Source organism: Erpetoichthys calabaricus, chromosome 9 (genome assembly GCF_900747795.2).
Source record: "Erpetoichthys calabaricus chromosome 9, fErpCal1.3, whole genome shotgun sequence".
Classification (NCBI taxonomy): domain Eukaryota; kingdom Metazoa; phylum Chordata; class Cladistia; order Polypteriformes; family Polypteridae; genus Erpetoichthys; species Erpetoichthys calabaricus.
This window is the reverse complement of record NC_041402.2, coordinates 144,755,415-144,770,093: the sequence shown is the minus strand read 5'-3', so window position 1 is coordinate 144,770,093 and position 14,679 is coordinate 144,755,415.

Sequence of the window (14,679 nt, the reverse complement as noted above, 5' to 3'; positions counted from 1 at the left end):
CTCCTTTCTTTTTGGTGTTCTAGGGGCGCGTCGCCTCATTTCTTATTTCAGTTACTGGAGGGGGGCTTTGTGTGTTGTGGGTCTCAATCCTCTTCTTTGTGTGTGTCCCGTTTCGTGTGCCATGGGCTTCATGCGGCGCTGTGTGCGGCGCCGGCGTCTGACTCCTTTTTTCTGTGTGCTATGGGCGCGGCGCCTCATTTCTTATTTTATGTTGCTTCCATCCAGTTTCTGTTGCTTGGAGGGGGGTTTTGTGGGGCGCCTGCGCAGTACGTCTTTTGCGTCCACGGCCCATGTCCCTGCGTCCATCCGGTTTACCATTCTCGTTTAGTAATATGGATGTGTAGAGTGCAAGTCCAAGTAGGTTATGCTCAAGCTTCACAATGTACTGGTTAGAGCTCACCTGGATTATTTTGTACAGTTTTGGTCTCCAGGTTACAAAAAGACATAGAAGTGAGACTAGGCTGATTCCAGGACTACAGAGGATGAGGTATGAGGAAAGATTAAAACAGCTAAGTCTTTTCAGTTTAAGCAAAAGGAGATTATGACGTGACATGATTTAAGAGTTCCAAATTATTAAAGGAACTGGTACAGTGACTCAAGTCAGTTACTTTAAAATGAGTTCAAATAAAAAATCACGACACAGTTGAAAATTGGTTAAGGGTGAATTTCCCACAAACATTAGAAGTTTTTCTTCATACAGAGAATCATAGAAACATGGAATAAGTTACCAAGTAGTGTGGTACACAGTAGGACTTTAGAGGTCTTAAAAACTTGACCTGATGTTGTTTTGGAGGAATTATGTGGATAGGACTGGTGGGCTTTTTTGGGCTTAACGGCTTGTTCTTGTCTAAATCTTTCTAATGTTCTAAAGTTTAGAACCAAGGATGTTTGACACAGTACTGTATATCAAAGAGAAAAATGTGCCTGGGGTTCATATATAGTCTACTTATTAAAGACGAAATAATAACTTTTTCCTGTATGTTTTAAATATACTTGTGATGAAAATGTGTGCAGTTCATCAGTTTGCTGCAGAATAGTTCAATTTAATAACAGAGTACGGCAGATAAAATACAGGCTTTTGTGGAGACATATTAATCAAGTACTCTCAAAAATCTGTTCCCACCTGCTGCAGCAAATAGGTTTGGGCATGTTTTAATTTGCTTTTCACACATGAGCCTCAATGCTGGCCAATACATTATTGAAACTTTCCTTTTTAGGTGTGGCAGTCAATGTCTTGACATAATTCCCCCTACCCAGCCCCTTTAGCAATAACATGAAAAAGGAGCTTTGCAAAATGAAAGTCCTCCTCTGCCAGCCCTTGCTTGTGGCCTTTGATCTCACTATCTCGAATGGCATTATCTGTAGCAATAGCTGTTTTTTCTTTTCAAAATGACCTCTTTGTATGATCTCCTTCAAGTAATTGACCAGTGAGAAAAAAATAACTTGCATTTTCTGCCAGTTGGAATGACTTTACATTTTGTAATTTGACTGTGCATGAAAGAACGTCTAGCTCGTGGATGAAAGCTTTAAGGGGCCCTGAGAAGGCACCAAGTCTGTGGGAGATATACACTGCTTGGAAATGTTCTTTTAAAATATATTACAGAGTGTGCTGAAGTCTGAAGAAATGCTTAGAGTTCAAGACAGCTTGTGAAAGTATGTGAAATCCCAGCACTATGTGCTGATTTATTCAGTGTGATCACATTAACTTAATTTCTACTTCCTGTTTACTTTGGTAAAAGTAACAGTGAAATAATTGTGAATTTAAAATTCATAATACTTCATTAATAAATGGTTAACTCCGTTGATGGTAGCAATACAGCAGTGGTGATCCATTTATGTATCACTGAATTACTTTTTTCAAAAAGTCTACAGGAGTTCAGAAAAATCAATTGCATACAAATCTTGAAAGACAGTGACAGGGAGACAGGCAGTGTGGTGTAGTGGTTAAGGTTTTGGACTTCATCTCACAAGGGTGTGGGTTCAAGTCCTGCTACTGACACTGTGTGACCATCAGCAAGTCACTTGACCTGCCCAGTTGGAAAACCAAAAAGAAATGAAGTCAATTTGTCATAAATGTTGTGAGCTGCTTTGGATAAAGGTGTCGGTCTAATAATAATGGCAAGGCTGGAGGCTATAGACAATCGTCCATGAGTAAAACATTCCTGCATTAGTTGAATTTTCTTTGCTTTTCCTAGTGTCTTGATTTTTGTTGATGGTCATTGTAAATTGTATCCTTTTGAATTGAAACTGGAAATCATTAGGAATAATTTGAAATCAGAGTTATATTATTGTCACTATTAAATGTTTACAATCTTCATTTGCTTATGCTGTTCACTCAATTGCAGTATTGCTTTCGTGTTTTTCATCAGTTTTATGTAGTCCTACTTTAAAGTCCACAGGTGTGGATGTATATGAAATGCAGTGCCTGAGTGAATCCACATAAGTGTTGATACCTTTTATGTTACACTAATGTATTAACGTGAACAGTGAAGGGCGCAGTCCTAGGTCCAATGCCTAAACCACCACATTACAGTGCCTGCCAATAATATTAACTTATGGTTAAAAAAAAAATATATATATTTTTATATATAGCAAATATACAGTATACACATATACCCCCTGCTTGCTTTGCGAGCCCACTCCCACCCCGGGGCGCTCCACACGCCAGCCACTTCGCGTCTCTGCCGCTCACGTTGTTAAGGGGGTGTCTGAATGCACACTAAGGAGATGCAGACGGATCAGCTGCTGTCTTTCTGCTTGCTGCTCTTGAGTTGCGTCTTCTGCTTGTCGCGCTCCGCGTTAATCGTTTAAAAGCCTGTACAGCAGCTGTCCTTTTCTCTCACTGCTTTGTCTTGCAGGATGTTAAACTGTCTCTCGCGGGACGTCCGGGCTGATTATTATTGTTGCATCCTTTTTTGCCTTCTTTTCTCTCCGCTTTCAAGTCGCTTTTTGATGCGCTGCTCTTTCTTCTTCGCTTAGTCGTTCACGTGCCATCTTGAAAGTATAACATTTTTAAGAGCTGGGAGTACATGAATATGTAGCGGATGCCACATGTGCTATTATTCCGTGGGCAGTTTGCTGCCTCTTTGGGTGCATTGCAGGGAAGAAGGATGCTGTAAATACACCTTTAAGGGGGAGGTCATAACTCGATCAGGGCAGTTGGTGTTGAAAACTTAAAAACCAGAAAAGAAGAGGAGAAAGAGAGACATCTTGTGGTGGAGCAAAGAGAAGAGACGAGGTAGCGCCAAGTAAAGTATCTGCTAGAACAAGTTCTTTTTTGAAGACTCAGCGACACAAGGGAGACGCGTCTCTGAAGACGGACTTTTTTTCTTTGATTTTGCTGACGAATACTTGGACCGGTAGGATTAAACTTTGTTGTTATCGGTTCGACGGCTGGCGTATTTCCAGTAGGGTTTCTCTTTGCCCTGAACAATAAGGACAGTAAACCCATTTGGACAAACTGGTTTCCCTTATTTATGAACAGCGCGCGTTTAAACCAGGAAGGGGGGTTTCAATTGCTATGTATTTGTTTGTTTGTTTTTTTTATATGTAAAATAATATATGTGTTATTCTTTTGCTTCTTCTTTATTTTGTGATATGGCTTGTTGTTAATGATAAGCTGGGACTGGTGGTGGGGGGTCAATAAAAGGACGAGCGTTGGTCACGTTGCCCGATAGATTTTAGATATTAAACTGCTTTACACTAGCAGTTTTCTAATCATGCTGTAACCCGGGGTTTAGTTGTTCTCCCGGGGCAGCGGTACAAAGTGTGTCTGCCAAAAGCATTCTAACAACTCCAAGGAACTTGTTTTAAATTGTTTGTAAGTAGGGCGTGACATGCAAAAGTCACTGTCTCACGGGTCTTGCTTCCTAAGGTTGTAACATCTAGTCTCGCATGACGTCAAAGTGTCTCTCTGAGATGATCATGTCTCGACCCAAGATTGTTTTATATAATAGATACTATATTATATATATATATATATATATATATATATATATATATATATATAATATTGTGGCAGATGGCCGGAATCCTTGCCTGGCCAGGATGCCTAGAATGAGTATTTGTGGGACAGTTTCTCCCCCAGGCCGATAGAGGACAGCCCCCTTGGTTTCCAATGGGGCCACGGGTTATGAGCATAGGAGCCACCGTGGCCACCACCAGGGGGCGCATGGACCTTTTCAGGGCCGGAAGTGTGGCCAGAAGAAGCTCATTAGGCACTTGGAGTCCTTCTTCCTATAAAAAGGGGCCAGTCCCACCATTCAGGGGTCAAAGTCAGGAGGAAGGAGTGGACAAAGCCTGGGGAAGAGTGGAGGAGGAAGGACTGGCGGCAAGGAAGGGAATGGACTGTGTATTATGGTGTTGGTGAATGATGCTCAAACTGTAAATAAACACGGGTATTGAGTTGAACGTGTGTTCTGCCTGTCTGTATCAGGGGTTACAGTGGCAGTACGCTCCCTAGTGGCTTACTATATATATATATATATATATATATATATAGGATACAGCACTTAGTTACAGAGTGCTTCTGATACACCTAATTAACCAATGGAAATTTCCCAGACAAGGTTGCGTAATAGAGCTAGTCTTATTCTAGGAAACATCATGTTAATTGCAATATTTTTCACAACATATGTGATAGACTGATGCTACTCTGGATGCACTATAGAATTAAAGCAATTTTTGTAAGCATGAAGAAATGTAAATGAGGTGCACATTATTTAGTACAGTACACACTGTATGCAATGACAGAGGCAGAGCTTGTAATCTGAAGAAAACCTCTTTGCTAAGATAGTGAGAAAGGAAATCAAAACAGAAAAGTTTAACCTGCTTAGTGTTAAGTTTACCTCCAGAAAAAAAAGATACAAAAGTGTTACATTTTTTCACCAAAAAATGTTTTTATGTTTAACAGCAACATGTAAATATCATAACATCAGCACTTGGAAATTTATGTGTAGTGTCCCCTGCTCTACTGACTACAGATTTATTTTATGTGCTTCATGTGATTTGTTTTGAAACAGTCACCAATAGGCAAAGTTCATGCAGAAAGCAAAAGATGGGTTTGTAATATTTTTTCTGCTACTTGTGCATGATAGGTAGAATGTCAGTGATTGCATGGCACAAATGACACCGCTTATTGTGTTATTGTAGCCTACTACAGTGCAAAGCATATTGACTTCCACATCTTCCTTGACATGAACATTGACAGTTGCTACATTGTGAACAGTGTTTAGAAGGCAGATGTCTTTCTTATCTTTCCACTTGATCTTAATGATTTGGTTTTTGGCCACACATCTACTGTACCATACTATAGCCTAATATGTTCATGTGACAAAAGCCACCAGACATATCATGCCGGTTCACTCATAAAGTGCCTACACATCAGTTTTCCTTTGAAGTAAAATCTCAAGCAGTTCAAGTTAGATATAGAAATTGTCTATTTTTATACAGTAACCTTTGTCAAGCAAAGGGTCCACCAGTAACAGAACAGATGATGTAGCAATGCCGTATTGACTGTAATTGCCATCCTACTTGGTCCCTGTATTTCTGTAAAGTATCGAGTTCCAGATGTACACAGAGCTCAGAATGTAGAGCTTGTGCCTGTTTGAATGCAGTGTACTGTATCCACAAGAGCCTTCACTTGAAACCTAAGAGACTTTTATCAATACTTTTGTCATGACTGGGAACATACACCATCTGCATATTTTTGATTATCGTCTAATACACATGCCACAGTGTGTACAGTTTTGGTGCTGGGTGATTGACTTAATCACCATTTTAGTAATATGAAGGTATTTCATAATGAGTGAAAAACAACTTTCACTCGTAACTTTGATGAAAATGGGTGTCTGCATCGACCAGTTTATGGTCCAGTACCATCTGTGGACTGGTTTCCTAACTATACTCTGCAGTATCAAGAGAATGAAAACTAACAATGGAGACATCAATACTAAAAACAAAATTTTAAAATTAACATCTTTAAAAATACCCTAAATCAAAAGAGAGACTAGACCAAAATATTTCCTTGACCTCTAAAACTTCCAAAACTCAACCGTTATTATTTGTTGCGGCCAAGAAAAAGGATATTAAAATTATGTACATTATATCACCTGTCTATATATGTATACAAGGGATGATGAAGTTTTAAGCCTGAACTTGAAAAAAGTTTTCTGCAGCGCTAATTTTTGAAGTTGCCAAAGTGTAGCTCCACTGTCTACCAAAATATGCAAACTACAAGTTTCTAGCATATGGTCTTTATAGTGTATGTTCATTGTTTCACAAGTAAGTTAACATTCATACTAACAACCAAAAAAGCAAGTATTGTGCTAAGACGAAAGAACAATATAACATCGGAAATTCATTTTTTCCTAGTCAATGTATGGCAGGACTGACCCCATTCGTATGCTTCAGTCAAGTGATTGGCTACCGAATTATGTCATGGCAGGATGTTTGTTGAAAGTGACCTAAGGTCTGGCTAAACTTCAACATTAACAACAGAAGAAAATATTGCCACCCTTCAGCAAATCATAATTGAGAATCAATGAATGACAGTGCATGAGATAGAAGGCAGTATTGTGATTAGTTATGTTATGATTAGTTATTGATCGGCTGAAACTATCCTTTTAGAACAATTAAACATGAAAATGTCCATTGCCCACAATGTTAACTCCTGAAATGAAGCATTGTGACATCTAATATTCCAAGGGTAATATTGAGCAATATAAAACTGGGATAACTTTAAGAACTACTTCATAACTGGGAAGCTTTGGGATATCAGTGTAACCCTGAATCCAAACAAAAGTTGAAATGATCGAAGCATGGTGATTCTGAAAGAACAAAGAAGATTAAAGTCCAAGACAGTGCAGATAAGATAAGTGCAAATTTTTTTGTTGATGTTGAGGATTTAGTCTATATTGATTACATACATTTTAAGGTCCATATAATTACTCAATATTAATCTTGATTTTTGCAACTATGAGGAAAGGTATTGAATGTTCATCTTCTCTTTCATGACACAACTGACAATCACACCCTAAATTGCAAAAATCACCCAGTGAAACTATGGTTTTGAGGAAATGTCCCACCTCCCTCTTCTCGGGAACCTGGCTGCCATTGTGAAGGTTTACCACCATGAGACCCAATATACCAATATATCAGTTAGTCACGTCATGTATAGAACAAGTCATTGCACAAACAATACAAAACCTTTTATTTAAGTGGCACAAAAATGTGTGAACATTATAACAAATGCATTAGTGTTCATAGGTAAAATACTGAAAAATAAAACCTCTTTAGTTTTACTAATGTTTCACTTAATAGGTCAGGGTCAAAACAGTTTTAACCCCGTTTTCTAGATTAACACGGCACAGGTCAGAGCACACCTCTTCAAGTCTTTGTGTATAATTAATAAAAAAAGTCTTTCTAGAAGGTGATAGATCCTACTAACATGAGTATTGTCTCAAGCAGTAAAACCGTAGTAGCAGTAGGGTGTTGTACTGTTTTAGCCATTATGGCTGCAATGAGAAGTAAAAAAAAATTACACCTTTTCAGTTAGTCAATAAAAGATGTCATTTTGCTTGACTTCTCAAAGCAGTAAAACCTAAAGTGTATCTGGGGAAATACAGAAAGCTTGGCAGTTTGGATGGATATCTTAAATACTGTTCCTGTGGAAAGCAAATACATAAGGTGCCTGACCCTCAAAAATTAATATTGTGGCCAAAAACATTTAATAAAAGCCCAGTGAAAACTAGACAGGTTGACAAATGCCAGAAGAAATATTCTGCCATGGACAGATGGGACCTTGTTGCTCCACAAAATAAACATGCAGAACTTTAGCATTATTGGAGACTCTGTCCTTTAAAAATTTTGTTGTGATTTTCCTCTGCTTTATTTCAGACATGATGAAGCAACACCAATGCTATGTTATGCTGCATACTTTGTGTTTATTTATGAAATTTTTGTAAGAGTTTGTTTTCTGCTAACAGAACCATTCTTAGCAGAATGTTTTTTGGTCAGTATCTCACACGCAATAGACTCATGACTTTTTCATGCGTCTTTGGTAGTGTTACTGTGCTTTATGCACTTGCCGTGTGTTTGGCAGCTATTACCATGTTACATTAAAAGCTACCTAAATCTTTAGTCTTTGAACGTCACATTTACATGATACGTTAGTCCAAAACCACCCACTTAAAAATAACATCTGTGCACTTTATTATGCTACTGGTTGAATAGCCAACTGATTGGAACTTGGAAATTTATGAAGATACTGTATGTATACAATATACAGTGGAACCTCGGGTCACGAACGTCTTGGACCCCGTACAAATCGGGTTACGACCAAAAAGTTCGCCAAACATTTGCATCTGTTCACGGCCACACATTCGGGTGACGAACAAGCCGGTTTCCCTTCCGGTTCGTACACGCCGATGATTTCCGCACGTGTTCAGTCTCTCCCTGTGCAGCGAGCAAGCGAGAGAGAGAGAGAGAGAGAGAGAGGGGGCTGGCTGCGTAAGGCTGAGGAGGCAGTTAAAGAACGCACCGGGCTTTTTTTAAAGAGACTGATTTGAGCATTGTTTTAACCTCGTTGTATTTAATGAAGACTTTTTTCTATTGGATTTTAACCTCCAATTCACTTCTGTTTACAGAGATCGGTTCGTAGCATGCATTGTTGCAATGTTACTTTTCTAGGTTGTTTATTAAATTTTTCAAATATTCTTGTTTTTCCCTGTGCTTAACTCATTAAAAAAAGTGTTTACAGCGAGCGGTTCGTAAGGCTATAGCGAGAATTCTTGCAATGTTACTTTTCTCTGTTCAAGGTTTTCTCAGTGTTATTCAGTGTTTTTACATTTAGTTTACTATTACGCTGTAAATTCTATGGTGTAATTAACTATTTTTGTGCTTAAATATCTTTAAAAAAATTTATTTACATACAGTTTGTACGGTCTGGAACGGATTAATTGTATTTACATGCAATCCTATGGGGGAAATTATTTCGGGTCACGACCAAATCGGGTTATGACCAGAGTTTTGGAACTAATTACGGTCGTGACCCGAGGTTCCACTGTATACTATATTAGAATTAGATTTGAAGCATCTTTACGAGAAGTAACAAACAGATACTACAACCGAAATTAAAGACAAGAAGTAATATGAATGCAGTAGATTAGTTGAGGAGTCTTTTCAATTTGAGTTACAATATGTAAAGAAAAATAAAAAAAAAATGAGGAGCTAAACAAAGCATGAGACACAATGACAAGGATAAAGAAATGCAAAAGTAACAAAAAGGAAATTCAGGGGAAGTAGAAGACAGAAGATTACAGAGTTGATATTAAAAGTTTAGTTGGTCCTTGATTCCTAGAAAATACAGTACATATTAGTGTAGTTGTATACATAATACATATGCATAAATTAGACCCAACAAGAATATAGTATTTTTTATTTAAATACTCAGTGAAAATCAGCTTTATGCCTCAAGTGTTAGATCTAAACTCCTTTTTCCCAAACACTATTGATCATTGTCTAATGATACCCATGTCTTTCAAAAAGAAATTGGGATAACATATTGAAACACATTAAATATAATTTTCAAATTGAACCTGCAGTAGGTAATTTAATTTATGTTAATTAAAAAACATGCAGTGTCTTTATCTTCAGAATCAAGTACTGTTTTAATGAATACTTGAGCAAGAGAATCCTTTGAGTTAAACAGGCTATTCAGTCGATTTCCGCTTGTTAGTTTCCTATTCTCTAGAAAACAATCCAAGATGTAAAGGCCACCAGTGTGCTTCATTGCAACAGAGTACTTTTATACCTTTACAATGTCAGCTTAGATTTAGCTAAAAACCGCAAGATATTTCTCAGGTTGTTTAATAAGTTTTACAGTAATTGCAATGTCTGTTGGAGACTGAAAAAGAAAATAAAAAATAATAGTTAAGTGGTAATTAACTTTTCAGGTCATGCAATCCTTTTCCTTATAATTAGAAATTAATACCATGCATTGAACCATTTGCTGGGTATTTTACCAAACCATGGAACATTTTAACTTATTAAGTGCTTTCCAATGATAAAGGCAATTTTTGCATTTTTAGTTACACAGATGTTGATGACATTTATTGCTAAGGGCAAAATATGCATCTGTCATCAGGCTCTCCTCTTTTTGACAAATCATCAAGTCGATTTTTCATAAAAGTTTCCTTTTTAATAACATGCCTGATTTGGTTTTATTGATCTCTCTTTTCGTTATATGAGGGTACAACCTGGTCACTATGCAGAACAATTTTAAATGTATCAACTGTGTAAGTGTAATAATTGCATTAAATGTAAATGAATCTGATTCAGAATTAAGTACACTTTCAAAATTAAAATACATCCCCTCTGAAAAGCGCCACGAAAGCCTGACTCTTGAGGAGAGAAGTCTTCTGATTCTGTAGTTTATTGATGAAGCCATTGAGTGATCATTCTTAAACTTTTTCCAATAAGTTATCCTCAAAATGTTCTTCAGATAATTCTACTTTAATAGCATTTACATTCTGTTTCCTTTTCTGTACAAGAAGAGAGTGGATTCATTGCCAGCAATAAATAGCCCTAGATAATTAGTATAATGTATTGAAAAGAATGGTCGATTGAAAAGATTATTAAGTTTCAGTATGTAACTTTTAATACAAGGTTTTGGAAATGTGAATACAAAAATTTGAAACAAACATACAAATAAAACGACACTTGACACAGAAAAATGCAGGTGTAACAATCTTTAAACTCACGTTTGCAATACCTAGTCAGTCTGAGAGACGATCACAAAAGTCGAGACTTTTATATATATAAATTAGAAAGAAAATCACTTTCTTATTGAGATAATATAGCATTCTCAAACACACTTAATACAATCTATGAGTGTGGAGACAAAGAATATCCCAAAAACATTGTGAGCAATGCAGAAAATATCCCTATATAGGATGGTTATTAAAATATTTTCATATTTAATAAATTGAAATTGGTTGAATGCTTTCAGAGAGATTTCAGAGAGACAGTTCACTAATACTTGGCATTGCTGTTTTGCATCTTCAAATTCAATTCTTTTCAACATCAAGATGTTTAGGTATTCCTGTTCCTTGCATATTCTTGAGGTATGCAGGGTAGGTTGATGGCAAATTTAAACTTGACCCCATGTTTACATTTTGGTGAACGTGCCTTGTAATGGACCTGGTTTCACATCCAAGGGTGACTCCTGCTGCTATGGCAGGGTCCAGTGCTCGGCCAGCCTGTTCTGATGTAGGCAGATTAGTGACAAGTGAATTACAGAAAAAATTTTTACCTTTTATAAATAATAAAGTTTAAGCAAGTTTAGTTTAGATAAAGTGAATTATCAACCTGCCTTATTGGCACAAAGCTGTCTTCGAAATAATCCACTAGGAGATACTCATGACAAGGATACTTTGGCAGGGAAGTTAGGTGATTAAAGGGGCCTTTTATCTTTTCAAACTTAATAAAATAATTCTGCTTTAGAAAGAAAAGCAGACTTGAATAAATAAACTAAACAGCATAATACGTCTTCCCTTTCTCTAGAGTATCAATGCCCTCGGCTGACATTTTAGACATTTTCTTTTCTACTTTTCTTTTTTTTCTGTGCAGTTTAGGCGTGATCTAAAAGCATTTAACATGTCCCAACCTGGACAGTTTATAGCAAGTAAAATGAAAGATAAATGATTTGTAGAGTTGGTGGTATCTGAAATAAAACCCAGCTGGTTTAAGGAATTATAGCTTTATCATATGTTATAAGATTTATGTGCATTTGTAAAACATTTTGAAGAACTGTTGATTTCTAACACAATCTATAAGTATAGTAAAAACTTTCTCAAGGGAAAACATTAGTAACAAATGTCAATAAAATTTCATAGCTTACCTTAAAAAATGGGGAAAGACCCCCCAACTGGTTAAAAATGAGTAAACAATATGCAACAAATGTACTGTAATATTACTCTATAGGTAAAATTATGAGAAAATAAATCATTTGCCAAGATGAATCTATTTGAAACTCTGAATAATCAACAAGACATTATATCTTTTATGAAACATCCATGTGTCAAAATCACAAAGAGAATGGGGGGGGGGGGGGGGGGGGTGTATTAAGAGAGGACGATGACATCACCCTTCTTCACTAGCTAACTGTCAACTTTGCACCAAAATGGAGATTTAATTGATTAGTCAAGCTTTGGGTTTTTGCTGAATTGTTTTGCTATATTTTTTCTTAGCGCCTCAACTGTTATACAAATGGTGAAGCAATCATGGTTAATGTTTGGTCCCTGCTGCCTGTGGGAAACTGCAACATCCGAGCTTTCATGTTTTGCATACTATGGTCACGGTATACTGCACAGCCAATAGCCTATCAACCCTATCTTTTTTGCATGATTAACCTTTTAACCTTTTTTAATTATTAACCTTTTAACATTTTAGCTATTTTTTGATAATTACATATGCACTTTAAACAAAAATATCAACAAAGTGAAAAAAAAAATTGCAATACAACAAAATGATGAGGCACTTTAGCAAGGTGTTATTATTCTCTTCAATAAACTTGTATGTAAATATGCCTTTTCAGAAAATTAATAAATTACTGGGTTCTGCAATTTACTCTTGTAATAATTAGGAAAAGGCAGCTGCAGTATGGCAGTTAACCAGTACATGTTTTATCTATCTATCTATCTATCTATCTATCTATCTATCTATCTATCTATCTATCTATCTATCTATCTATCTATCTATCTATCTATCTATCTATCTATCTATCTATCTATCTATCTATCTATACACACAGTATATGTATGAGCACATATTGACATCTATATATATATGTACATTTACATAGATTTACTGTTTCTGGTAATTTAAATATGTATGTATATTATATGTGTGCAGGTACATATATATATATGTGTTTGTGTATATATGTATATATTAATGTGCACACACATATATTAGTGCTAGTTTAAATAAACAATTACTCATATTGATTATCTTATGCTTACCATTTATAATTTGTAAACTGCTTTTATTACAGTATATGACTAGTAATATACCCACATGTGGTCATTTAGTAACTTTGGGCTTCATAACAAAATAGTCACATGGAATCTTAGGCCTTTTTTCTTTGAATTTTGTATGTTATGTCAGTGTTAGCAGGAAATGCTTAAACTTGACAGATATTCTAAGATCCCATTTAGACAGCCTTGTTAGGAAATGGTACTCTGATTCACGCATTTCCCACCATTCATTGCTATGCAGCAGCTAAGCTGATCTGAGGGCTATGTGTGTCCTTTTGAATCCACATAAATGGGAACTGGGTGGCCCTGTGAATTAATGCAGTGCCTGTGTGCTCTCACATTTCAACCCCAGCTCTACGTGTGAACCTGGGCCAGATCAAAGTGATCCAGAAAAAATTATTCTGATGTGACCTGTAAAGTGGGGGGAAGTGTGTATGTGTGGATGGGGTGTATGTGTGTGTGTGTGTGTGTTTGTCCTGCCACCTTCACAACAGAAGGAGTTCAGGACTTTTTTGAGCCATCTCCTTAACATCTATGATAACAGAAGCACTCTGTCTTTCTTTTTCTCTCCCTCTCTGTCTTGAACTCACACATAAGCCCCATAAAAAAAAATCACAAAAGGAGGCCCTCATTTAAATTTCCATGGCAACTTTGCTTTAGCAGAAGCCCATTTAGTCACATTTTCCAGTATGGGAATATCCATCTAAGTGTGGCAGATACATAAATTAGTCAAAACAACAAATGGCAATAATTAAAAGGATTCACTATCATTCTTGGTTCCTTGCTTTGCTACTCCCTATTCAATTTTGATATTGTGTACAGTACATGCTTCTCAAATGCATATTTTTAACTAATAAAAACTCTTTTAAAAGACACCTTTTTGGCAAAATGCTTTCAAACCAATTCTAATATAACCTAATTTGCAATAAAATGAAAATAAACTGAAGTTCAAGGAAATCATTGAGATAATGATACATTTTATGGTATGAAAAGAACCATACTATATATTTTTTTCTGAACATGATGCTTTTCAAAATAAACTTACTCTTTAAAATATACTTTATTTTTCTCTCACCTTAATCTGAATTGTTCTGTGCTTTTATCTGCTCTCAGTCTTTATCCTCGCTGCAGGATATTTTGTTAGCCAGAGAACTTATAACACAATGCCAGTCGTGAACATTAATTAAATAACTATGAGCAGCCTAAAGCTCATTTACAGTTTGCAGTTCTTAGAATTCAAAGACATGCATGCCTGCACATTTCCAACACATTAACCCCTATGTGCTTGACTTATCCCACATTGATGTGAAAGTCATAAAAATTGATTTTGACACTTTATCTTTAAACAATATATTTAATTGCAAGTTAAATTTTTTATTCCTTACAATACCCATGCTTGTAAAGTTCTTTTTATACAGCAAACCATACCCTGTCTCCATACAGCAAGCTATCATTAAGTAATGAGAGCACGGTTGGTTCCGTAGACAACATTAATCCTTGGCCAAAGTATATATTTCTGTTTGTGTTGGCCTAGGAGTTTCCTTCAGGATCTATCTTTCACTATTAAAATCTTGAAATATACATTTAACTCTGGTTCTTATTCTACAAATAATTTATATGAAAACTGATCAAGTATCTTTAG